At 40.5% G+C, this 26,690-nt stretch overlaps 1 protein-coding gene across 6 annotated transcripts in view; it reads right to left on the bottom strand.

Annotated features, from left to right (window-relative positions):
* kdm6ba (lysine (K)-specific demethylase 6B, a) overlaps positions 1–26,690 on the bottom strand; it is a 126,073-nt gene that overhangs the window by 43,775 nt on the left and 55,608 nt on the right. For 4 of the 6 annotated variants that reach the window (XM_056269633.1, XM_056269637.1, XM_056269635.1 and 1 more), the window contains one exon: positions 25,746–25,782. The gene's annotated coding sequence lies outside the window, so the exon portion shown is untranslated. Of the gene's footprint in view, positions 1–11,502; positions 11,932–25,745; positions 25,783–26,690 lie in introns of those variants that run through there. The other 2 variants (XM_056269636.1, XM_056269638.1) reach the window with 1 other exon arrangement.

Here is a 26,690-nt window from a genome sequence, read left to right as displayed (position 1 = left end):
TCAGGTTTCTTCCCACTAGTCTGCGTGAACCGGTGCGGTTGTGATCGCGATCAGTCGTGTGTGTGTGTGTGTGTGTGGGTGTGTGCAGGGAGGTGGGCGGGGTGCAGAAACCACGATTTGGTTTAGTGAACTTTTGCCACATATCGCATATAAAGGTCAGATTCAGCCATGTATGGTTTGCGAAAATTACCCACATGCAAACCTGTTCCCACACACACGCTATTGTCTAAACAGTAACCAACAAAGCCAAGCAGGGATCCTTCAGAACGCATATGAACTCTCTCATGAATATTTCAAGCGTCTTTGAACATCTGTCAGTCATTCATGAGGGTGTGGTGCATTTCTGTTGGTCTCTTTCAACCACACACACACACACACACACACACATAGCTGACCACATAACAGTAGCTTGAGTAGGAGAAACAGACAGCAGCCCACAACAAAACAGCCATTTTCTGTTTTTCCCTTGCAAAGTTCAATAAACGACTTTCCATCTACATCCATAAACAGCCAGACTAGACAAAAATGTCTGTCTCACACACACACACACACACACACACACACACACACATACACAGAGCCAGCAGCAACAACAACAACATCAGTCAGTCAGGTAAAAACATGTTGAGGTGATCAACAAACAGGCTCACACATGTTTCTTCACCTTCTCCATTACAAACTCACAGAGATAAATCCTAAACCCTGAGGGATCAACTTATTGTGTTATCAATATCTCACAGGTTAAACAGTTCTGAAGTGAACTGACTTCAGCTCCTGCAGACGACTAGCACAGACAGACAGTGCAGACTGTCATTATACGCCACACCAAACACAGCAAATATAGTCTTCAGCGTTTAATGGTGACTAGCTTTCTACTCTGTCAAAAACATCATTAGGGTTGTGCATGCATCTGTAACCTGTAAAAGCTGTTTTACCATGTCTCAAAGAGATCAGGGCGTACAGAGGCAGAGATTAGGTTGGAACGTTTTATAGCCTGTAAATCAGTGTCTGTTCATAACATAGTTCAAATAGATTTTTTTTTTTGATCGTACAGTTTCTCAGGCATAAATATGCCTTAAAGGCACCCCAAAATGAGAAGCTTGTCAACATTTACTCATGTCGTTAACTTACGTTGTTCTAAACCTTTATGACTTTCTTTTTTCTCTGGAATAAAAAAAGGACACCATTAGCTTTCATTGTATGGAAGAAAAAACTCCATATTTTTTACATAAGGAAGTTATACAAGTTTTATTCTCAGCCTTAGATGTTAAAATAGGAAACACTTCGGGAATATTGAAGTCGTCATCTGATTGGTTGAATTCAGATTGGTTGAACTGTCCGGGAGACGTGTGTGTCGCGTTCTTTAACGGTCCGCATGGAAAAAAAGATGCGGTGAAGCCAAACCCCCTCATGGAAGAAGAAAGCCATCGTGTTTACAACTGTGACAATGAGCTCTTATCAGGATCAACTAAACGCTGGATTTTCAAAAGTGTGTGAAATATGTAAAGTTCGCGGCATACTCATTAAAACACGTCCGAGAGTTTTACACACCGGTCTGTTATTGTAGGGACATCGACGTTACATTTTAATGCCTCTAAACAAAACAAACTGTGATTGGTTGCTTTACATGTCAGTCAGACGGCCTCTGGCCAATGAAAGCTGCGATGGAGTCCAGACCTTTAATGTCTAACAAATTAATATTTGTTTTTCTGATTGAAAAGGAAATGTGCTCTAGTCTAGTTCTCTCCACCTCATTTTAATGTAAGAGCAGGCGTGACCATTTATAACTTGAATGGTCCGGTTTGCTGTTCCAGTTCGATTGTTCAGATGCTTCAAAAACAGCGCGTTATCCTGTTTGATATTGCAAACTGGTATATTAGTTTAATTGAATATCTTAATTATAAACACACTGGTTTGTCGCACAAATACTCAGCTGGCCTGCCATCCACCATAAGTGGAAAAAGAAAGCCAAACAATACTACAATATTAGTTACAAACAGCTATGGAATAAAAGACAAAGGACAAGTGATTCAAACTGTATCTGATGGCTTGCAAACTAGCCTAAGGAAATACAACGGCTGCATCTGAAATCACACACTTCTACTATATAGTAGGATAAAAACAGTAGGCTATGTGACAAGAGTAGTATGTCCGAATTCACAGTACTCATAAAAGAGTAGGCAAAAAGTCCCCGGATGACCTAACGGTGGGAGTCTGAAGTGTGCATCCGATGGACACTTGAATTTACTATCCCATGAGGCCACAGGAGAGGATTTATGAATGAAGGTGAAGCAATAAAGGTCACATGATAATGAACCTACACATGAACATCTTGATTACATTCATACTACACATATTTATACTATTATAGAACATACTTTTTTAGCGATTGCGGGTAAGTACTTATTCAAAATAAGTACCTAGTAAAGAGAGTTTGCGATTTCGGACGCAGACAACATTCATATTCAATGCTGTTCTGGATACGGTCTCATTTGATGTTTAATACTGCTTGGCAAAATAGTACATTAGCGCCATCAAATGTGCTGGAGTAAGGATAACCGCAAGAGCACTGTCGGTATACCATGTGTTGCCCCTTATGTGCCTTAATTTGATTCTTGCTGAATATGATTACATTTAATGATTAATGTTCTATGTATACAAAACAACAACTTACACAATTTGTTTAAAGTATATGTACTTTATATTCTATATGTCTGTGTGAGTGTGTGGGCTTAGAGGTGTGTTGTATTCATCAGTAAGACCATCTGTTTATAAAATTCACATTCACACAAAAACGCACCTAATTGCTCAAACTCACATATGATCCACACATGGTGTCTCTGAACCATCACAAGACCACACACGTACACACAAGCAAAGAACAACAGAACGACAAGTATCAACGCACACACATACTCACACTTGTACTTAGGCAACACTTCATATAGCAACATGTACTCAAATTTGACTAATTAGTGTTCGTATAAACACTTGGAAATGGCCAACACACTGTCAGCAAATCTAAAACATGCCACATGATGAAGTATGTGATAATGTCTTCAAAAGAGGAAGAGAAATCAAGTTGAGAAGAATAGAAAGAGCAGTAGAGATTCAGTGAGGTGTGGGGATGTTGAGGGGGATTCTGGGAGTTTCGTTCTGACGTTTTGATTCCGAAAATGAAGAAGAAATCATGTTTAATATCATGTGAGAGCAGACATTACATCATTGGGTCAGTTGACAATCCTCACCGCAGAACATGAATCTATGAAACAGATTCAAAGTGGAAAAGTGTTTCCTTTCCAGGTATTTACCTCCTTTTCACCTTGACCATATCCCTTTAATGAATCAGGGTTTTAAACAAATCAGTTGAAGAAATGAGTCAATGACAATAATATGTTGGACATGGCAGCACTCTTGGGATGCTCACTGCTCAGCCAATCAATTTTGAGGACTGGAACTAAATGTTCAGAATTGCAAAAATTATGATTTTAACAAAAAAAAAAAGCAAATACAACGTTATGCAAATGTATGTTTTTTTTTGTTTATGTATGTGCACATTAATTGGCTTGCATGCTTTGTGTTCAGTTGGTGTATATTACTGATTGTGAGCGTGCAGGTGTATTCGTGTGTGTGTGTGTGTGTGTGTGTGTGTGTGTACAGTGTTGATGAGGCAGAACTCAATCTGTTCCACACCTGTCCATCTCTCCCTGGGGGAGGAGCCTGAGGCTGCACATATAAACACACACACACACACACACACACACACACACACACACACACACACACACACACACACACACACACACACAGCCTTTTGTGCTCCCTCTCGTCTTACACACATGTACATACATACACAGAAATATGTGATGCATCCATGTGTGTGCATGCGTGAGATCAGGGTTCAGGGCTGATGACAAACACACAGCAAAAGACAAAATAAATATATTTTACATATGCACGTTTGACAGATGTCATCATATCAAAGAGGCGTGTGTGTATATACAGTAAGTGCAAATATACAAGGAGAGATGATGATGTATAGAGAGCGAGAGAATAAGCGTTTAGTGTGAGGGAGGGGGATGGGGGTTACTCTGGGACGGCAGAACCCTGTGACATGACACAGATGCACTGATGCTGAAGATAGAGAGAGAGACAGAGAGAGAGAGAGAGAGAGAGAGACAGGGAGAGAGAGAGAGAGAGAGAGAGAGAGAAGGGGGATGGGAGGAAAGGAGGAGGGGTGTGAAATCACACTGCTGTTCTATTTATTCTCAACCAGAGCACACGAATGCTCACACACACACACACACTTACATACATACACAGCAGGGGACGCCACTATAGCTGCAAGCAAATGGCTCCACATAAACATTCAATGAAAGCAACGTCCACAGTGGCCTGTGATACTGCTGCTAAAAACAAATGGGATCAGCTCTACACACTCCTCGTATCTCGCACCTGCCGCACTGAAGGTGGTAACACGTCCACGACACCTCACACACACACACACACACACACAGAATGATTCAGTTTTCAGCATCTAAACTCCCAAAACCCGCCTCTCTTTTCTCTCTTTCTCTTTCTTATTCATGATGCCATCTTGCAGCTAAGAGCTTCTAAGTGTCTCTATAAACAGATTAGTATTATTGTGATCTTAGAACAAAGAATCACATTACAACATCAGCTTACGCCATAAAACAGAGCCCTGTTTCCAAATCATGGGGTGCATTCAGGCACTTATCAGGGCTAAACAGTAACTCATGGCCAGTTATTTGCCAATTATTATTTTGTCAAAATAGTGGGAATGAGTAGATAGTCTTGGAAGCAGCAAGCCAATCAGTTTAAGTTGGCATGCAATGAAAATGTGCAAATATTTGTTATCGATCTTAGTGAACGATTCATCCATGTGTGTTAATTTTTTTTAACCTTTTTAATGTGACCCTTACAAGGTAATTTGTACCCTTACAAGGTAACAAATGAAAAAAGAGTGGCCAAAGTAGGTTATTTAACAGTAGCATTCAAGTGAGATATTGAATAAATGTTCAAATAAAACACTACATAGACTTCACTGTATCAATTAAATATGCATTGATTTTTATTAAAGCTATTGAAAAAAAGCTATTGAAGTGATTCGGTCAAGAGCAGTAAGTGATTTTCTCTGTGTGTTTTGTTGTTTGATTAACATTAATGACATAGATAACAGGTTTATTAAGCTGCTGTCACTTTAAGACCAAATGCACAGATCTAATACAGGCTACAGTACAGGCACGCATACCATTTTCTCCCAGCTATTTGCATTCACATAATAAAGGGCCGTACACACCGGGACGAATATCGGCGCGCGTTATTCGTCAGCATTTTTCAACGCGTTTTTTGTGTTCACACCCAACCGATTTTCGCTGACGATGAGCCGAGTGAACATGCAAATTCATTCCCTGACATTAGACGGCGCTTAATGTAAAACAGAAATACCCCGGTACACAAAGTGGCGCTGCGCAACTTTACGCTTCTGACACTCGCTTGTCACGCAGAAGAAGAGAGCAAGTTTGTCGCGCTTGTCATATAGTTCTTTATGTTCCGACACCAACGAGACCAGCAGCTCCACATTCATCTTGCCTTGCATCTTCCTCGTCTTATTTCTTCTCGGCAGTGTAGACGCTACTTGGCGTATATCTTCTTCGCCGTTACGTATGTGTGCTCGGCAAGACCGTTTTGTGTTTGAGCGCCCCCAAGTTGTGTTTTACTGTAACTTCAGAAGCTCCAGACACGTGAGCAAAAGCGCCAATCTCATTGGTCGGATAGTTTTTGACGCGGCGCGTCAAACCAAAAAAACGAATCCGAGGCGTTTTTTAAAAAAATGACGCTTTTACGCGTGGCGTTTCCCGCGTCGGTGTGCACACTCACATTGGCGCCCTTTGTTTGGTCAAGAGGCGTTAAACGTCGGCGAATATCGCACGCGAAATTCGTCCCGGTGTGAACAGGCCTTAAGACTTAACTGACTGTGTTTATGCAAACCTTGTGTGTATTTGATAGTTTAAACAGAGTAAGACACAAAAGAGAACTTAGTTCAGTACTCGCACCGTGACAGGCTTTTAGTATGTATGCGATTCACACTCATAAAAGCTTATGTCAGAATAGCGTGCAACTAAAAAGTTGAACTGGCAATGCAAATAATAAAACTCGTAATAGCAAAGAACTGCAATGTCAAGTGAGCGTCACCTACCGCTGCATTGCTAAACGTGTGATGTGAATGTGCGTTGCGTTACAGTAATTTGGGAACTGCAACTGATCGAATGTGTAGCACGATACTAGATCTCTCTTCAAAGGCATTTTAATCGTTCAGTAAGTCGTGATATTGCACACCCCAATTCATAAATCCTTTGGCCTCATGATAGTAAAGTGTCTATCGAATACTCACTCCAGGTACTGTTCGCCTACTGTTTTTCGAACATACTACTCTTTTGGCATACTGTTTTTACATAGTATTTGATTTAGGATGCAGCATAGGAGTTTAGGCCCCATCCACACTACTGCGGTTTAGTTTAGAAACGGATAATTAAAACGAATACGATCTCCGTCCACACCAGCGTTTTAGCTGCGTATTAGAATTGATCTCCGTCCACATTAAAACGACTGAAAACGCGGATCACGTGACCATTCACCAACACTGGGCATGCGCGTGCCGGTGTAAACACAACTTCATTGATAAAATTATCCCACCATGCTCCGGGTTAACCCCAAACCGACGCTCCATGTCCGGTCAACGCCGCCGCTGCACACGGGAATTGTCACAGATCGCTCGAATAATAGCTTGACTCCGGCGCATGTCGGCAGTTATAGCGTTGTAAAATGCAGAATTTACTTGTACAACAGCTGCTAGCAAAGATATACGCCATGACTGATGACACCCAATCATAGAGCCGAGCGTGAGCCTCTACTACGTCATCGTTTCTAAAGACCTCCGTTTTGACCCGTCTACACTAAAACGCCCTCCAGAGATTCAAAACGAAAAACGGATCGGCAGCGTTTCTAAACTTCTCCGTTTTGGGTCTCCGTTTTTGCCGTTTTAGTGTGGACGGGAGGTGCAAACGTAGCAAAAGGTCTCAGTTTTTAAACGAAAACGCAGTAGTGTGGACGGGGCCTTAGTAAACTGAATTAAAAAAGCCAAGTTTTCAAGTATTTGAGCGGAGAAGGAAATCTTCAATGAGGCACCGTGTTGTAAACGTGTTAGTCAAACGTTTGCGTGTTTGTGCATGTGTGTAAAGTTTCTGGCTTAAACATTTTCATGCAGGTGAACTGGAAACTAAGGGCAAGAGAATGGCCAATTTATTACGTGACAGAAAGACAAATTCAACTTCATCTAAAAAACCAATACTCATTCATAAACACACACCCTTTAAGCCAGTTGAATTAGCGCTCCAGACGCGTCACACTACAGAAACAAGAGCAGTGAGAAATCAATTACAACATCAACAATGGCTTTGACTCCAACAAGACACACACGGGGGTCGTCTATACAGGCTACCTCATCTAGAGGAAATGGATCGGGTTGCTGGAGTGTGAAATGCAGAGAGGCAGAGCAAACACACATACACACAAATCACAGTCCAGAGAAAGGCACTAAATCTCGTACAGACCTGCAGAGAAGCTCACTGTTGTGCAGCCTGAACGGCTCCAGTTCTTATCGCACTCCTCTCACACACACACACACACACACACACACACACACACCTTAGACTACAGACCTTACACAACAGGTCAGAGTACAGTTAAAATCTCTCTCTCACAAGCGTACACACCTTACACAAGAGGTCAAAGCTCACTGGAGAACTGGGTTAGAAGGACGGCGCGCACTTAATGGTATTACAGAGGATAGAAAGAGAGGAGAGAACAGGGAGGAAAAAAAGTGTGATGACAGAACAATGAAGAAATGGGGACAGAAAGCAAGCTCAAATACACACTTTTGACCCTGAGATGACCTTTTTTCTCTCTCCATATCACTATGATCTCGGCCATCGATTGGCCGGGTGCCATTTCATCCATTGATGGTGTAACTCTATCGCTCAGTCACATGACTCCATTTAAGTAATGCGAAACGCCCATCGATCACTCCCAGGGGTCACAGAAGGGTCATACCCCAAAATGCACTTTGCAGAGAGGCTACATTTTGGGGTGTTTGATTATTTCATTGACCACATGGTTTCCACCGAAACAGGTGTTTGAAATAGGGCTACACGGTATTAGAAAAAACGGACATTGTGATATTTCGTTTTTCAGGTAAATCTAAAAGTATTCAGGTAGAGAAATTGAATAATCAAATGTAAAATAACACTGCCTGTATAAATCAAATAGAAATAGTCTTAAAGCTACAAAAGTGATTTTCTCTGTGTATTCTGTTGTTTGATTAACATAATAGGTTTATTAGGCTGCTGTCACTTTAAGACCTAATGCACGAATCCAATATAATGATACGCATCCGTTTAATTTCTCAACTGTATATTTTCACTTAAGACATGAGCGATTGTGTTAAACATAGATGAAATTGAGTGTGGAAGTTATGAGGTATGTACTCTTAGATTTACAATGCAGTGCATTGTGATTTCGAGACCATATCATGGGTAAAACTTCATGTCACTCAATTTGTATGTGTTTAGCTATATGATTTACGTGTGTGTTTTTTGTGTTAATTCCCTTATAAACTCTCTATGCACACTGAATGATAATATAGAATAAATTTGCCTGGATCCCAGCATCACATTTTTTCGAATAAAAAGAAAAAGAAAGAAAGAAAAAAAAAAAACACTGTAGCATTGATGCTAGAGACCAAAGATGCTGTTAAATATAAATAAACTCTATATTCCAGGAAAAGCATCTTTGGTTGTTTACTCAGGAGAGTGTATGCATGTGTGCATGTCAGTACCACCTCATTCCCAGGGGACTCAAGCGAGACAAAGGAGGCGTAGAAACACAGGTGTGTGTTTGGAGGGATCGAGTTGCACGCTAACGATAATAAGGAATTTATGAGAGTGTATGTGTGTGTGTGTGTGTGAGAGAGAAAACATGCCTGACTCTGAGAAAACAGAGATATTCTCTTCACATCTATCCTCCCATCTCTGTGACTTCAACAAAATTTACCAAACAAAACAATTCAAAAATGATCTCACGAAGAAACCACTCTCACTGTCAGCACTGCCATCCTAACACGATTCACAGAAGCAGAAACTGCCATGACAAAAAATGATTTACACTGCTTAAGTATAATTAAGAACACGTAACAGTAGAGTTAAATTTTAGACTGGTTTCTATTCTAGAGATAGAACTATAGATTGGATGGATGGATGGATGGATGGATAGATAGATAAGGTTATTTTAATGAAGTTCCAATGCACTGACTAGTATTATAATCAGGTTAATTCTATGCATGTCAGTGTTTATAAGCATATGTAATAGTTCCTATCACATTGTGTTTGTACTCTCTCTCTCTCTCTCTCTCTCTCTCTCTCTCTCTCTCTCTCTCTCTCTCTCTCTCTCTCTCTCTCTCTCTCTAGCACATAATATGACTTGATCTCAGAATTCTGTACATCTTCCAATCCCATGATGTTTGTGCATCTCTTTTTCTCAAACTAACCAGCTGGGTGTCTATACCTTAACCACCTCCCCCTCTCCTCCTTCAACCAAAGAGCAAAACACCAGCCAAGCAACATTTCCCCTCCCCCATCCCCCTCTCCTTTTCTTCTCCAGGCAGCCCACTCAATCATTCCTACCTCCCTTCTCTCTCTCTCTCTCTCCATTCCAATGAATGCACAATCCCCCGTTCAGCCAGGCCTGTCCTGGGGGGGTGGGGTTCAGGACACACACACACACACACACACACACCCTCACCACATCTGCAGAAGAACAAACGCCCATCACAGGGAGTGATAAAGAGAGAGCTTATAATAGAGACTGAGTCAAAGCCAACATGATCAGGACATACATTTGGAAAAAAACGACCTCCTAAATCAGTCTAAGATGATTTGATGGTCTCCCAGTCTGGTTTTAGAGCCGTCTTGGACACTTCCGCTGGTCAGACTGGGAAGTCTAAGCTAAATTGGCTAAACTCCAGACTAGGAAACCCATTTAAACCAGATAAGACCAGCAAACCATCTTTAGGCTGGGTTTTCATCCGGGTACCAAATATGAGAGCATGGTTTCAGATAGAAATTAGTTATTTTACTACTCTAAACAAAACAATATTGGACACATTATTGCAAATGCAAAACTTTCAGATTTTTTTTGTCTTCATTTAATTTTTTCATTTGTTTATGACAGTGATGGCAGACGTCAAGTTAGCCAGGACTAACAACAGTGTTTTGACATAAACGACTGTTCAAAACTACTTCAGAAATACACGAACAGCCCAGTCATTACCAGTGCTGACAATTAGATTAGCAGCTAATGAATAGATTAGCACGCTGCTAATCACCATGGCATTGTGGGTAATAACAGTCCTCACACCACTAATGCTAACAGAGTTGTATTGTGCTCGGCTTAAACAGCAGCTAGTGGAACTCAAACACCAATGTAGGCTAAAAGCAAAGCGACCCGAGGGCGACACACACGCGCTGATGAAAACCGGGACCGGCGAAGCCACGCCAAATGCGTTTCAGGGCAGACAGTCACAATTTGCTGGAGATAGAGAGAGAGAGAGAGAGAGAGAGAGGGAGAGAAAGAGGATGTTCTTCCGGTGGAGAACCATTGAGGAATGGAGAAACCGAATACTGACAGATGAAGACGTGAGATTGTTTTACAGATCTCCTGATGACAATGATGAAGTGTGCTCTTCCGGCAATGTTTTGTGTTTCTTTATCTTAGTGGAGAGCTTTAATGAGGGGAGGAGCCAGCAGATACACACCCAGCAACACACACACACACATACACACAATGACTCTTCTTGATTGATCGAAACACTCCAGGATGCCGGTAATGGATGTGGGTTGTGTGAGACGGACACACAGCCAGGAGGAAGCGGTGGTTCACACACTCACGCCGCTGGGGTTTTACTCTAGTTCTCAACTAACACATTATCCATAACCAACCACCACTTCCCTAGACCACAACAGACAACACACACCTGCAAAACAATCACACAAACTCAACAAAGAGTCACTAACAGAACAGAAATCATGTCCGGAAATATCAGCTATACACCCTGCTTTTCCATATGGATGTGAGGGAAGGAGACACTGGAAATAGAACAGGCATTTCTGTTTTATCTTTTCTTTTTTGCAGTAGAGTGTGTGTGTGTGTGTGTGTGACAAGCAGAACATAAACAGAGCGAGCCGGACTTATACAACAAGCTTCCTTTGTGCAGCAATCCGACTGGAAAAAGCAGCGCAACTTTCTCTAGCGTGTGTTTTTATTCTGCTGAGCTGTCCAAACGCAGCCCGGATACTTTCACGAGTTCAGTTTAAATGCCCTGCTGGAAGCACAAAGAAACTGGATAGAGGAAGCTGCATGTCTTACCGTGTTTCCCGACGTTATTCCCTGTGTCTCTGAGGTAATCCCACACTGAGAGCTGCTCGTTCGGTCTGTTCGGTAAAATCTCGGCTCTTATTTTCCCTTTAACCAGCTGCAGGCTTGACTACCTGCCCCCCTCACACACACACACACACACACACACACACATGCACACACCGGCGGCAGGGCTTGCAAACAAAAACACACCATGCAAAAGCTGACACAGTGAAGAGGATGCAGAATTCCAGCTCCAAACAAAACAGAATTCCTTCTTATTTTAGCCAAAGAAAAAAAAAAAGTGTGTGTCTCCCTCGTTCTCCTTCTCTATGCTTTCCTCCCTCAGTCCTTCTCTCCTCTCTCTCTCTCTCTCTCTCTCTCTCTCTCACTCACACACACTCTTTCTCTCTGCTTTTTTTCCACTCAGTAGTCAAACAAAGAGAGGAAAGGAGCTGGTCTCTCACACACACATACACACACACACACAGCGCTTAAGCCCAACCCCCGCTATAGGCCAGCCTGCCTCTCTTAGTTTTTTTCACATCTCTCTCTCTAAACAGCCCCTCCCCCCGTCCCCTGTCACCTCTCTCTCTCTCTCTCTCTCTCTCTCTCTCTCTCTCTCTCTCTCTCTCTCTCTCTCTCTCTCTCAGCCTCGTTCTCACCATCCCTCCCTCCCTGTGTGTCAGATAGAGGGATCGGAAAGCGGAAGGGATCCATTACTATATTTCATTCTCTCATTCCCTTCCAATATTTATGTGAACTCAGAATCCGAGTGCATCATGAATCTGAATGTCTAACAGATTTCTGCAGATTCCCATCATACAAAAAGTTATACACTTATATGCATGTTTGTTAATCAAATATTTTAGCTAACCACTTTGGGCCAGATTTACTAAACAGGGCAAATTAGCGTTAGAGTGCAATAATAATAAAAAAAAGGTGATGGGAACAGAAAGTCCTGGACGTGATCTACTGACAGCAAATCAAAAAACACAGACGAAGCGGATCATTTCAATAATGACCAACGCGATCTACCAAGAGCAGCGCAAACTACTGTCTGGTTTAAGACATGCTTTTGTTGGCCGTTAAATGGCACAAACACCAGTAAATTGACTAGCACAAACCTTAGTAAATCATCTTGCATGATTCATTTAAATATTCTCCTCCCATCAATTTTGCGTCTGAAAGGGAAACTCCAACAAATGCATATGTAATAAGGTCAGGCACCAATTTTTCTCTTTTCTTTTTTCAGGTTTTCACCGCGTGTCGTCTTTAGTAAATCCTGACCGTCGTTTTTTAATGTTAAAAGAGGCACAAGCTATTAGTAAATCTGGCTAAAAAAGTAAACATACTCAACATTTCTGTCAAAAACCATACAGAAAATGCAGGAAAAGTCAAAAAGTAGTTGAATGGACTACATATCAAAGAGGCCAGTGGGTCAGTCAGTCAAATTAGCAACATCTGGCAGTTACTTCTTTCATTAGACCGATTAGTGGCGTAAACTTGCTGTAGTAGTCGTGTTATCAGTCCTGCATGCGAGTGAACCACTAATATTTGATGTAACGGGTGGAATAATATTTCAGTTGTCATTTGCTGGTCCAGATTAGCTGGCTGCGGGTCCAATAACCAAGAATATTTCCACTCAATTCGGTACTCGCTGATAGGCAGCTGCTTTCAAACATTCCCAAGCTTATTTGTGTTCACAGTCTGAAGACCGTCAAATGTTTCCAATTACAACGCGATCTGCAGCAGCGTAGCCAATCGTGCTGAAACTGAAGTGATTGACAGCGTCAGTCATTATAAAGGCAGCGCTCTTTGCTCGCTTTCTGTATAATACTCGCAATTTGAATAAAAGTTTTATTTTTCATGCTGCTAAGAGGACCAACAGCCACGTACACACTGCAGTTTCAGAAGACAAAACCTTAATTCACTCTTAATATCAGATATTAAGTATTCCCCATATTATAAAGGCTCACATTTGGTGTTCTTTTAATTCATGGAGAGACCTCTAAGCATCTGTATAGCCTATGGTATGATTTATGGACATTTGTTAAATGGGCAGATTGTTGACATGATGTAGGCAAAAGTTATGTATTGTTTACATGAAGGATGCACATTCTCATCTTTTTTTCCCTGTTAATTATTACCATGTTGGGCTGCGCGTCTATAAAATGCATCAAGAATGCCTAATGTTGGATTGATTGCTTGTGTTACATGAGAAAATAAATCATTTTTGTCTGCCTGATGTAGTAGATTTAATGCGGTTCGGGTCGCGGTCTTTAAGTCAAACAGGTCGGGTCGGGTACGTTACTAAATAAGTGCTTCTGTGCTGAATTTTCAGCATCATAACTTCAGTCTTCAGTGTCACATGATCCTTCAGAAATCATTCTAATAATTATGCTGATTTGCTGCTCAAGAAACATTTATTATTATTACTACCAATATTGAAAACAGGTGTGCTACTTACTGACCCCAAACTTTTTGGCATTATATTGCCTATCACACGCTTTCGATATTGGCATCAACCATTAAAAAACCTAGATAGCTGTTAGCTGCGATTGGTCAGTGAGAATGTCAGAAATTATCAATTTAGTGCTAATTTGATAAATTCAATATAAATCAGAATTTCTGTGGTTGAATGACTAAATTCAGCTGAAAAAAAAAAGCTAGGGGTGTTTATGTGTGATCTTATTTGAATGCATATATATCACCAGTGAAATGTGTGTGAATGTCTGAGATATGCATTTGTGTGTGATCAATGCGTGGGAGAAAGAATAAAGAAACAGCTGTTTTGTGCTGTAACTTTTTTTCCTTTTGTCACCTCGAATCAGCCTCAAGCACACACACACACACACACACACACTCACACTCTTGAAAGGGGACAGCAGAGGGTATCCACGTGAAGCCGAAAACGTTCCACTGCGAGACCCAAAAAAGCAGGCTGGATGGAAAACCTGCTAACTTAGTGCAAAGAAGCCATGCTTACATTGTTCAGCAATAAAGTAGAAACACTCACACATAAAAAAAGCTGTCTCCCGATACACTGACGCTGTTCCAAGCTATTTTTAGCTTTCTTTCATGAATTCCATTCCCATGATCCAATAAAGATGAAAGTTATTCTAGAAATCTTCCTGAGAGAGGAAAGGAGAGAGAGAGAGATAATTCAGAAGCCAAATAAAGCCACATATACTATCGTCCTCAGTGCCGTTCGCCTAAGCATTACATCATTTCCATTGTATTGATTTATTACTGGAGAAAAGTGGCCGCCAACGAGAAGTGAAATATTTGACTCTCGGCCAATAGACAAAAGAGAAGAGAGAGGGTATGTCAGGGAATGCTGGTGTTATCAAAGTCCTTTGTTGAGTTATGTAAGGGGGAAAAAACCCATTTGTTACACAAATGACAAATACCGTGCGTCAGCATGTCAGATCTAATATAGTTTGCACCGCTCTATCCTTAAAGGAGAACTCCGGCGCAAAATGAACCTTTGGTCTAATTACACATTGTTACCTAGTCAACCGTTATCTGAGATTTGTTTTCATGATTATCTAATGTAAATAGTTTTATCTCTAAAAACAGTTTAGCCTATAACGCTAGTATATTGGGCATAGAGTAATGACAAATACAAATCGCTTGTTAATACCACTAACAAGGCTCAAAATAGCCCCACACTAGCACGGTAGCATAATGAGGGTCCCTACCTTCAAACCGAAGCATTGAGAACTTTGTCAGTGTCCAGACAGTTTAATAAGAAGATATTTTAAACATACAGTCAACTTCGCGTATACAGGCAGAAGCCATCTTTGAAATACAGTCTCTACCAGTCGATCTACGAACGCCGATCCAAGTGCGCTGGTGAGATGTGAACGAGCTATAAGTTGTGATAAGGTGAGCGCGAACAGCAGGCTTGGATCGGCGTTCGTAGATCGACTCGTAAAGACTGTATTTCAAAGATGGCTTCTGCCTGTATACGCGAAGTTGACTGTATGTTTAAAATATCTTCTTATTAAACTGTCTGGACACTGACAAAGTTCTCAATGCTTCGGTTTGAAGGTAGGGACCCTCATTATGCTACCGTGTTAGTGTGGGGCTATTTTGAGCCTTGTTAGTGGTATTAACAAGCGATTTGTATTTGTCATTACTCTATGCCAAATAACACTAGTGTTAACTGGCTGAACTGTTTTTAGAGATAAAACTATTTACATTCGATAATCATGAAAACAAATCTCAGATAACGGTTGACTAGGTAACAATGTGTAATTAGACCAAAGGTTCATTGGTAACGCTTCCTTTTACAGTCCTGTTACCCATGCACTTATTATGTGCTTATTATAGTAATTATAATTACTGGGTAATAACTAGGTACTAACCCTGAACCTACCCCTAACCCATGTACTTACCTTATATTAGCCAGTACTTTCTAGGTAAGTACACTGTAAGTACACGTAAGTACTGTACTGTAAAAGGAAGCGTTACCGGTTAATTTTGCGCCGGAGTTCTCCTTTAATTAACAACCTATTTGCAAGCAAATCATCGTTTTTAAAATGCCATGTAAAAGCCTTAAAGGGATAGTTCACTCAAAATTTAAATTCTTTCATTAATTACTCACCCTCGTGTATTTCTATCCCTCCGTTGACAGCTACGCAACTACCACTTTTCTTCTTTTTTACCACAACTAATGAGTTGATGAATGTTTATATGTGAATAAAAGCCTAAATTAAATCTGTTCATTATATAAAGCGATCGAGTCTCTTCATAAAATTTGGACTAAACCGCTCAATTCATATGGACTAGTTTTACGATCTCTTTATGAACTTTTAGAAGCGGTAAAGTGTCAGTGGAGGGACAGCAATCGCTCAGATTTCATCAAAAAGATCTTCATTTGTGTTCTGAAGATGAACGAAAGTCTTACGGGCTTGGAACGACATGAGGATGAGTTATTAATGACAGAATTGACATTTTTGGGTGAATTAACCCTTTAAGTCTGAATTAAAATGTACTTTTTTTGTGAAGTCAGACTGACAGTTCTACATGAAGTGATTGTAGCTCAGCTTTGTCCATCATCATATACATTCACCCGAATTGGACTACAACTGATCTGGGCGTTGTGTGCATGAATGAACTAACTTGAAAGTATAATGAAAAATTGTATTGATAAAACCTGAACTTCCCAACAGACAACCGTGACAAATTGCATAGTTTCCCCTCCCTTCTTTCTCCTGTGCTTTCTTTTCTTGCAGAGAGATGTTAGAGAGGGAGCGGAGAACGCAAGTGTTGACAGAGAGAAAGGAAACTGTGATAGGAGGAAAGGAAAGTGAGAATCGCGCTCTTCTGTTCACAGCACAAAACGTTTCCTCTTTTCTACATTCCCAACTTCTCATTCCTCTTCTTCATTTAAAATACACAACAAGGAGATGCTGATTAATTGGCAATTAACATCTAATGAGCTACAGCTGTGTGCAATTACCAATCAGCACATTCCTAACAATGCATCCCACAATGCACCATTTCGGTCTTTTCACATAGCTTTAAATGAAGTTGACTTCCTTTCGGAAAACTGTCAATCAATTCATATGAACACTGTTAACCCATTAAAATCATTATGAGCTGATTAGTAACAACAGTACAGCCACTAATACACTTAGGGCCCTGTGATTTCTGAGACTGGTAAAACGCGAACAGAATCGCAGAGTCGAGTCATGAACATTTTACAGTATAATGTCGAATGTGGAATGTCATAGAATTTGGCAAATTATGGATGAAGAAATCAAAAGCAGGGCAAGTAATCAATCACGATATGGTTTAGTGTTTGGGAATATTAAAGCACAAAAAGACTTCATTTGATAAATGTAACTATCGCCATATCATATACGAACAGAAACTCAAAAGGTCTTCATGACAACCCCTCAAAGTAAAAGTTTGGTTTAACAAAAATATATTATTTTAATAGTAATGTAGTTAATATATTTTTGCCAATAAATACATTTTCTATCTTAGAATACAGATTAAAAAAAATACGATTCCCCAAAATATTAAGCACTACTTTTTTTTGCCTTGGTGAGCCAAAGGTTTCTTTTTAAAAAAATATTTTAGAAATCTAAACAACACCAAACTTTAGATAGATAGATTTCAGTCAGACTAAAGCAATAATTTGCCTTTTTAAAATGTCACGTAAACACTTTAGTTTGACTGAAATCCTTCAAGTCAGATTTTGTAAAGATCTATTAATACATCTGCATATAGAATCTCAGTATTATGTGCTTGCTCTGAAAGACAAAAGTTAACGCAATTATTACAATATTTAATAATACACAAATAATAATTCCTTTGAAGAAAATTGAACCATCTATCTCTTATTCCAAACTAGGTGACTATATGTGAGCTCTACAAAAATCTGAAATGCCAGTATGTGTGTGAGAGACGGTCACGTGACTCTCTCACACTCCCTTTTTCATTAAAAACTGATACCTCAACCCATCTGTTCAAAATGAGGGCTAGGGTGAGACAGACAGAGAGAGAGAGAGAGAGAGAGATGGTATGAGAAGGGTGTTATGAAGAAAACTATTATCACTTCCTCCTATCCATTCTTGCTTTTGTCTAATTTTCTCTCTCCATGAGAAATCGTTTCCTCTCAGGATATAAATTAGTATTTGTGTTGTCTGTCTGGCATCAGCATGAAATTAAAGGTCCATTTCCACCTCCATCTGACTGTCAACCATCACAAGAGTGCATCAATAATCTATTAATGCGTGCCAGCAAAATGCACACAGACACAGAGTGACACACACATTCCTACTGTGAATGTGAGGTGAAGGTTAAGTGCTATTCAATGTGCTAGTTTGCCACAGTCAGCCAGCCCTGATGAACATACACACACCTTCAACACTGATAGGATGTGAGTGCATTTACCTTTACACATGACAACAAACATTTTATTGAGGAGATTGTCTCTGATTATGTACATAACTTACTACGTCAGTTTGTCATTGCATGTTCAGTGATTTGTATTTAGACCAAATGATTGCTTTCTTTGAAAGATGTTTAACTATCTCCAAATGTGGTGTGTGTGATCAAATCTCTTTTTGAACTACAGTTCAAAAAGTCAGACAGAAACCTCGTATCTCCATATTTCATCTTTTTTTTATAAATCATTACTATCGGCCACCCTTTACATCTGTCTGGGTTTTGCAAATATCTACCCAATAAAACAGTATTAAAAAGAGCATGTGACTGAACATCGCAACTCCATTGGATAATCAAACTGTCAGTCAAACCTCATAACTCCGCCCACCTCTATGGTTAATAAAGTGCCACACGCAGTTTGGAGCGTCTCTGCTTGTTTGCAATGCAATGGTAAATAAAGAACTGGTTCTTTGAATAAGTACAGGATTTTCTTTACGCTCAAGAAACACTAAATAATGGCTAACGTTTTATGTATTTGAGCAGTGGAGAAAAGTGTCTTAGTCTGTATTTGTCATCGAGTCATAGCCAATACTGTCTTAAATAGCCTGTGCGAAGCATTTCGTCTCAGCGCACACATAGCTACAATAAACTTTATAACATGTAAGTTAGGGCTGTCAACGAATATTCTAAATTCGAATATATATTCGAATAGTTTTAAAAAACAGAAATTCGAAGGTGAAAAATAATATTCGAATCATGTGGAAAAACAAGCGCGCGGTAGCAGAGGCGGGGCTGTCTGCTTTGCGAGTGGCAAAATTCTGAAGCTTAAAATGTAAAACGCATTTTCCAGCTGCAGAGACACAGTGAGTGTCTGGCTCACTCATTGGCTGTGCTGCGGCAACTGCACATCCAATGGCACGGGCGCCTCCAACGTGTGCGCCAATGAGCTAGCATTACATCAGACACGTCAGAGCCCGCCAAGGGGGCGTGGCCAGACGCCCTCGAAATAGCCATAGTAGCAGGCTAGCTAGCAGCAGTTTACCCATGAGTTTACCACAGCACAGCTCGCTCGGAGCGTTCAATGTCGGTTCTATATACTGTAAAACTTCAATTAATGTTAATAATATTTGTTTCAATCACCGAATGAAGCCTGCTATATTTAGGACAAGAGTCGCGACCTTAAATTGTTGGCACAAAACTCTTGATCAGCACTCAACATTTGTTTATTGTTGTTCATTTAAACCGTTATGCGCAGAGAGCGTGAGGGCGAGAGAGAGAGAGAGAGAGAGAGAGAGAGAGAGAGAGAGAGAGAGAGAGAGAGAGAGAGAGAGAGAGAGAGAGAGAGAGAGAGAGAGAGAGAGAGAGAGAGAGAGAGAGAGAGAGTGCCTGCGAGTGCGAGCGAGAGTAAGGTCTGCGGTCTTGGCCATTAGTTGATTTACTTGGTTTTGTGTAAGTTAATACGTTGTCAAATATGTTTAAACTTAAATAAACTACCTATACAAGTAGTTGTGTCTCTTTGTATTAATTTGTCCTGTTATTGACGTAATGCGCGTCATTGACAAAATGCGCAACCAGATATTCGAATAGTTCGAATATATGGGTTTTTTTTAGAGGGAATATTCGAACGTCATTTTTGAGCAATTTTGACAGCCCTAATGTAAGTTGAGGAAAACATAATGCGATGCACTTACTGCCTCAGAGGCCTTGCCCAATGATGGACAAAACACAAATGTCCGAAATTCTTTGAAATCCGCCGGTAAAAACCCCCATTTAAGCTTGCTTTTTGTAAAATTGGTGTCTGACCAAAGTCACAATATCAACTTTGACAAAACTCAATCTATCAAACAATAGTGTACCTGTATTTACTGCTGTTCATTTATGAGTGGTAGTACCCAAGACTGATCTTCGTACCAGGTGTAATTGGGTTAAATTAAACTCTTCAGTTCTTTAGATTGAACCGGAAAAAACATTACATTTCCTCAATCTGTGTTAGAGAAGAAAGAGTACAAGAAACATACAGTTTATTTGTAACACTGAAAAACAGGAGCCAAAGCCTTCCTGTTTAGACTAGTGGGAGTAAAAAGGGGGGCGGGGCTGGCATCATGTTATTATGACATCATAGTACGAAAAATCCCAAGATTATAGTATTAAACCAATGCAGAGAAGAACCAAATCTGCTATTTCTTAAGTCAAAACTCAAAGTCAACTAACTTCTGTTCATTCGAGAAACAGATGGACAGAACAGAAAAACAGAGAGCCACGTGAGTTTTGTTGGGTTTGCAGTTTAGCCCCGGACATGTTCAGAGGGAGAATAGGAATTTGGAATTCGCCTGCTCTGTTTTCCAACCCCCCTCCGCCTGGAGCTTGAAGAATGTGCCTCCACACAGCTGGCCAAACACACACTCGCATACGGGGAAACAGACTCACATGCATGGAAATATACCTTCATTTGTTTCAAATATGGACAAACCCAAACGTTGGGTTAAAAATGCAATTAAAAAAATGTAACCCAATGGCTGGGTTTGTCCATATTTGACCCAAAGTTGGGATGAAACAACCCAGCAGTTTATCAAAACACATTCTGGGAGACGACTTTGCATGCACACCTAAGTATGCGCTATGGTTGCATGCATATATTAGCAAGTGTTGCAAAGGAAAACTTAGTTTTGCTATGTGGAAAAAATGAAAAAAATATTTTTCACCTCATTTGCACATTGGAGAGCAAAACAGGCTGATTGGGAATATCCCTCTTTTGGATGTGCAGGGAGTTGGTAGCGTGCATTTCATGACAGGGTTGAGCGATCCACTGGGGGGGGGGGGGGGGGGTTTAAGGGATATTTTTAGTAATGCTGGTTACACAGGCATGTACACAAACTGTAAGCAGCAAGAGGAATCATATAGCTTGTATACACGCACTCAAACGTGATCACATTCACTGTCTGGTTCACGTGGCGTGTAAGATAAATAAACAGGCTCAGGAATAAACATCAGCAGGAACTTCAGCAGACCAGCAGAAGCCATGACGACAACTCACAAATCCACACACACGTTTTGCACAAGGCATTTACACACCTACTTAACCAGATGTGCAAACACAAAAGCATGCACAAGCACACAGCATGATGGGAAACTTCAAACCAGACTTTAAGACTTTCACACAGTTTAACCCAGGGGTCTCAAACTCAAGTTACCTGCGGGCCACTAGCCATGTGGAGTTCTCCATTAGGGACCAGTTAAATAATTATATTTATATTATCACATGTTAGACTGCTGTTTGACAATCCTGAGAATTATAGGATTACAGTAAAAGTCCAACCAAAGAAAATAAATGAATTTGCGGGTTGAATTTCTGGATAAACCAACACTCGTGGGCTGGTAGCAGGGATGGAAATTAACTTTTTTGTCCACCGGCCACTGTGGCTGGTGGATTTCAAAATCTACCAGCCACTCAATGTTTTTACCAGCCACTTTCTTGTTTTTAACCGACAATGTGTAACTGCATGTGAAAATTAATACTACAAGAATACTTAAGCAGTTTATTTAATCTCAAGTCTCAATGAAATACTGACATTTTCTCTTTCTCTCACCCTCGGCCTCATCCACCTAATCTGTCATTTATTTTTGTTTTGATGATAATTTGAGCCAGCCTCCAAAAGTAATTAACCTGTCCTGTGATTTTTTTTCTCTCACACAACACTCTCCAGACACGGATTTATGAGCTATAGTATGTTGGTTGCCTTTACATTAGAATAATATTTAATATAATCTAGATATGAAATGGAATAAATAGCATTCAATACAAAATGAATATGTCTCATATATTGAAATCAAGTTTTATGTGATAAAATATTTGCTTTGTTGTGCATTAGAACCACATCAGGCATTTAGTACAAAATAATTTATTGAAGCATCCAGATACTTCACCACGTGACAGAGGCTAGGCTCCTGATTGGTTAACGCGGCGCGAATTGACGCCAAAGTTCAGATTTTTCAACTCGGGCGGCAGACGCGAATTCGCGTCAAACGCGTGAATGCACAAAAGCACTCAATAAAATCATGCGCGCGGAACGCGTCAGACGCTCGAACTTGCCGCGCGAATGAGGCGTATTCGCATCTACCACGGCGCGCTCTACACCTCATTCGCGCCGCAGGAATTTTTTACGCGCGTAACGCGTCTTTGCATTGACTTAACAATGAAATCACTCACGCCAGGCGGCCAGACGCTCTATTCTCGTCTGGTGTGAACGCACCATGATGTTTTCTCTGCAGACCTCTACGCCTGCGATGTAACGCCACATTTTTGTTTGAAGGTGTGCCTCCTCTAAAAGTGTCCGCCGTCCGGGTGAAACAGTATGCTATTTTTATTTACCCGCCACGGTGGCCGGTAGGTGAAGCGAGTTTACCCGCCACAACACAAAATCACCCGCATTTGGCTGGTGGCGGGTGCTAATTTCCATCCCTGGCTGGTAGTTTGAGACCCCTGGTTAAACACCCACCTAATGATCATGTTAAGACCCAAGCTTGATTACTTGATCACTGTAGTTCAAAATGGGTGGAAATTAATATTGCCATTAGTAAATGCACAAACGAGATCTAAGATAAATGTAGAGTCCCAACTGTGAGGGTGTTCATCTATATACGACACTGCAGTGCTCAGATCAAATAAAAAGAGCAAGCATTCAAGCACATGTGTGCCTCCGTCCCCACGGATCCTTGTTTTGCTATGGCAAAGATCAGAGACGCAGATTTATTCTGACCTCACATAGACGGAAAAGCAGGAAGGAAAAAAAAAAAAAGTCCTTTAAAAATCTGCTCCATATTTCCACCACATCTTGACCCACTGGGATCCCGAACATCAAAGAGTGTGTGTGTGTGGTTGAGCTCGGGCTCGTGCACCCGGATGTGTGTTTACTCAGCAAACACTTCAATTCGGTTGCTAGGACACCTGTTCAGGACACATGCTGAAGCATGACAGGGCAGGATGAACTTTGACCTTTATGAAGGTGACCTTTTCGACCCTGCAGTAGCATGGCTTTTATATGTGGTCAACTCTCCCATCTGATCTTTCACCTTTACCCTCTGGCCCTGAGCCACAGCTTGCAGAGTTAGTTGAAAAGTGTGTGTGTAGGATGGAGAATGTGTGTGTGTGAATGTAAAAGGTGTAAATACTTAAAGTTCACATGCAAACAGGTGTGAGTGTGTTCTTTAAATACACAATAAAATGAACGCACGTCGGGTTTTCATGTTTTATGGAGACGTTCTATATAAATAATGATTTTTACACTGTATATATTGATCCCCTAAGCCTAAACAACTCTCACAGAAAACGTTCTGCATTTTTACATTTTCAGAAAGGATCACTTATGATTTATCAGCCGTTTTCCTCACAGGGACTGAAAACAATTCCTCACAAGGACAAGGATTTCGGATATTGCCATCTTTTCTATTGTCCCCATAATGTAGGGTTTACCAGGACCACCCACCCACCCACACTCACCCACACACACACACACACACACATACACACTTCATAAAATTATCTAAATGGGGGATATTGCATAGACTTCTATTGGTTTATAAGCAGCTAGTTATAATTTTTATAACCAAATCCTAACCCAAACTCTAACCTTAACCCTAACATAAAACCTTTTTACGTAGAATTTACGTAAAAAACTATTAGCATTTTTATAATAATAATAAAAAAAAACGTAATTTTTAATCAATTTTTTTTAATTTACAAATGAGGACACCCCTAAAGGTGCTTTTCTGGGTACAAATGTGTCTCTAAAATATGGTAAAGTAGTACACAAACACAGACACACACATAAACAGGCAAAAAAAGATGCAATTAATATGCTTTCACATTTGAGTACCTCTCCCTGTCTTTCCCATGCACTATGTGTACGTGACTATTAATAGACTTTGACAGATTCACACACACATTTATTGCTTGTACAGTATGCGTGTGCGACCTTGGCCCTGTTTACACCTGGTATTAACATCCGTCTCATGTAATCCGGTCACAAGTGGTAAACGGAGACACATTGCTGTTTACCTCTTACTACTAACATGCATCCACAATGTGACCAATGGTCAAGGTATTCAAACAGGACGGTTTCTGAGTTCATGACTATATACGGTAATCTACTGTATCAGACGATGTTAATGCATGTCAATAAGGCACATATTAGGTTTTGAACCCTTTTTACACCTATGCTTAGTTAGCACTGAATTGTGATCAGCTCACCCTAGAAGAAAACGTTAACATTACAATTATTACAACATTATAATAATAAATAACAGCATGTTTTGCTCTATGACAGGTCCATGACACGGTAAGCGCACGGTTCAGAGTATTGCTCCTGAAAACAAGGCCTGAATGGGAGCCCAGAAATCCCACAGACCAAATAAACTGCTGTCGGATCTGATCTACAGACCCTATTAAGTGCTCACTATCAGCTAAATCAGCTACAGACCGCTCACACACACACACACACACACACACACACAGAGAGAGAGAGAGAGAGAGAGAGAGAGAGGTGAACAGGCACGTGCATCTGGATTCTCTTAGCTCACATACAAAAGAGTCAGTATGTGAAATACTCTGAATGTGCAATCTGTGTGTGTGTGTGTGTGTGTGTGGTTGGGATGTTCAGTCAGTGCTTTGATAGTTGCTGGAAGTTTGGAAAGGAAAGGCAACAAGTCCAAAGAGAATGAGGGACAGGGAAAGAGAGAGAGGAAGGGAAAATAGGGTCAAATACACAAACACCAAAAAAAAACTGTGTGTGCCTCGGCACGCGAGTCTCGCAGACTTTCCCTACGGATTCAGGGAGTTCTCGTGTGTACGGATGCATATTTATGGATGCTGTTTACAAATGTGTGTTCAACTCCCTCGCTTCTGTCTTCCCTGCACACACACAGGACCATAGAAAAAGAGTGAGTCACCTTTTGGGTTCAAAGGCCTGCCAAAAATGTAAAAATAGAGCGGAAGAGAGAGACACACAACCACAAAAACACTGACCAGAGACTGAGTCACTTCAGGCCACATCCATCAAACTACTGAAAAACACTGTGGTGTCTCTGTCTCAGCCCACTTATTAGACAGAGACGCATGCGTCTGTGGGCATCTATAGCGGAGGGGGCGTCGGCCTGTCTAATCTCCACCCCTGTCCCGTCCCCAGCGAGAGAGTGTGAGAGACACAGACAGGCTCTGAAGTTTTGCAAGTTTCTCTTTCTTTGGCTTTTACCTTATCCTTCAAATTCCCTTTGTGTCATTTGATTTCAGTCACTCAAACGGTGTACAAACCCTACTGAAAAAGATAGTTCATCCAAAAATGAACTTCACTTACCCCTATGTCGTTCCAAACCCGAATGTTTCTCTTTCTTCTGTGGAACACAAAAAGGGAAAACTTTATGAATATCCAGTAGGACGGATTCATTACAATAGCATTACATCATGACTCACTTTCACACTTAATAAAGCAGACAAAAGAGTCATTTTCCAAGAGCACGTTCACATTCACACACACAGATTTCACGTGTTTCAGACGTTCTGCAAAAAGAGTGAATCAAGAAAACAAGAGTGAATCTAACAAATAAAAAGATGATGATTACATTTACATTTATGCATTTGGCAGATGCTTTTATCCAAAGTGACTGACATTGCATTCAAGGTATAGATTTGAACAGTTCATGCATTCAAAGCCATGACCTTGGCAGCGCCATGCTCTATAGAAACGGCACTTGCTAAAAGTAATGAAGAGTATAATGTAGGCTAGTGAATGGTGCAGGTGTGATTAGTCAAATGCACTTCACTCGTCTTGTCAAGGCATTAAAACAGTTGGTTTGCCTTGAATGAGGAAAAATAAAGAGAAAACGACTCACTGGTCTCAACACATTCATCAATTAACTTGAATTATTACTTCAAATCTTATGCTAGATTAAATCTATGGTAAAACTTAAACTATATTCATTCAAATACTTCAAAGTAAGATTAGGACTGGGTTAAAAATATAGATTTCTCGATTTCAATCGATTCTCATTTTGATGAACCGATATCGACTCGTAAATCACAAGAATCTTTTAGCCATTTTCAGGAGGTGAATGAACGGATCATTGTAGTGCCCCAATAAGCTCTGTTACTTTTGATATGAAACAAAGTCTCAGCTTTCAAATTCTGTCACTTTTATTACAAAATTTGAACAATAAATATCACATTGGCGCTGTTTAATGTGGCGTGAAGTGAAGCGACAGGTGAACGGATCATCTCTTCCGCTTTACTACAAGTTACAGCA

Source organism: Rhinichthys klamathensis, unplaced genomic scaffold, assembly GCF_029890125.1.
Source record: "Rhinichthys klamathensis goyatoka isolate OS25496 unplaced genomic scaffold, OSU_Roscu_1.1 h1tg000286l_1, whole genome shotgun sequence".
In the NCBI taxonomy this organism is placed as follows: domain Eukaryota; kingdom Metazoa; phylum Chordata; class Actinopteri; order Cypriniformes; family Leuciscidae; genus Rhinichthys; species Rhinichthys klamathensis.
The sequence above is the reverse complement of the archived record's forward strand: the minus strand, read 5'-3'. Positions and strand labels throughout refer to the sequence as shown.